This window comes from Chinchilla lanigera, unplaced genomic scaffold (assembly GCF_000276665.1).
Source record: "Chinchilla lanigera isolate Chin_1 unplaced genomic scaffold, ChiLan1.0 scaffold00036, whole genome shotgun sequence".
Taxonomy (NCBI): Eukaryota; Metazoa; Chordata; class Mammalia; order Rodentia; family Chinchillidae; genus Chinchilla; species Chinchilla lanigera.
Window position 1 is genome coordinate 526,582 of NW_004955437.1, and position 1,526 is coordinate 528,107.

Genomic DNA, 1,526 nt, shown 5'->3' on the forward strand with positions numbered 1-1,526 from the left:
GCTGCTTGGGTGGTCGTAGCTTCCTCCTCTGGAGCTGGACACACAGGGGGACAGGTGAGGTCAGGCAGCCGTCAGGTCCCCAAATAAAGGAGCACTTGCAAGAAGTGAGCACCGAAGAGCAGAGTGACGCCCGCCACAGGGGCGCTGCCGCCGCCTCTGCTCCTTGGCATTGCCCGCCATTCCTGCACTTGAGCCAGTCGACCCGTCCACTCGCCCACTCCCACCAGTGTCCACGTGGCCCCTGCCCTTGACCTCTTCCCGGCCAGTTTCCCAAGGCCCCGGCCCTGGGCCTCCCTCTCCTGTCACCAGGCTGGGGCCCGCCTTTGAGCCGACCCGGTGCCTCTCACAGCCGCCGCCACACTCAGAGAAGCCCAGCCTCCTTCCTGAGGCCTCCCGGTCACCTCGCGTCCCTCTGCTCCAGGCCAGGACCCTGGGGGCCCCTGTCTTGGGCAGTTGCTCAGCGGTCAGCACAGAGCTCCTCAGCGGGAACCCTGGCTTCCGGAGCTGCCCCTACCTCTCCACCATCTCCCCAGACGGCTGCCACCCTGCCCAGGCCACCACGGAGCCCTCTCCGGTCTCCGGACACCAGCCCTCTCCTGGTGTCCGCTGGGCTTTTCTTTCTAAAGCTGTCATCAAGCCGATGCCACTGGGCCCGCTCTAAGGTACAGCTTGGTGCCCCTGGAAGGCCTGCTTGGGCTTCCCTGCCTGGTCCTGCCGGCGCAGGGCTCCCCACGCTGTCCTGCTCTGCCGTTGCTTGTGGCTTTCTGCCTGTTCCCCCATCTGCGAGCCGGTGACAAGGTGAACTTCCATGTGTCACTTTGACACCTCCAGCCTGACAGAGACGAGGTAGCCCTGCCACCCGGGCCTCTCCGCTGGGCCTTGTGCTCAGGGCCTGCCTGGCACAGCTGGTCTTGTGTGGGAGAGAGCAGAGACTGTGTCCCGGCACATCCTTGCCAGACAGCCCATCTGTCACCGTGACCCCAGCCATAACTGTGTTCCACGCAGTGATCGATCGGAACACTTTCCGAACGACCCGAATCCCGGGCACCTCCGTGCAGGGACTCTGCGTGGTGGCGGCAGTTCAACCGCAGCCTGGCCTCTCCCTAAATGCCTCCTTCTAAAAAGAGCTCACCCTGCAGCTGGACCTCTGCCAGACATCGTCCCACTGGGAGACGAAGCTGCCTCTGAAACCCCTGTCACCTAGCACCGGCCAGGAGTAAGCGCTGTTAGGTCCCACAAGGGCCTCCTAAGGCCCTGCACCTCTACTCCTTCCACGTGCAAAAGGCCCCAGGCTCTCAGGCAAGAGTGAGGCTTGGTGAGCAACGCAGAGGCAGCAGACAACTTCTGAACGAGCACGAAGCCTGTGCTGGTCCTCAGGGCTGAGTAGGCCACAGTGGGAACCTGTGACCTCAAGGGGAGCCCAAACTATCAGCACGCAGCCCCTCTGGCCCACAGAGGTGCAGGCTGGGCACAACCTGGGCAGCAGCTCTCGGAGGAGATGGGTGTTCGCAGGAGCTGGCTTCCCC

At 64.0% G+C, this 1,526-nt stretch overlaps 1 protein-coding gene across 1 annotated transcript in view; it reads right to left on the bottom strand.

Annotated features, from left to right (window-relative positions):
* The window catches only part of Tnxb (tenascin XB), a gene marked incomplete in the record, with an annotated part of 44,476 nt that overhangs the window by 9,869 nt on the left and 33,081 nt on the right, over positions 1-1,526 (bottom strand).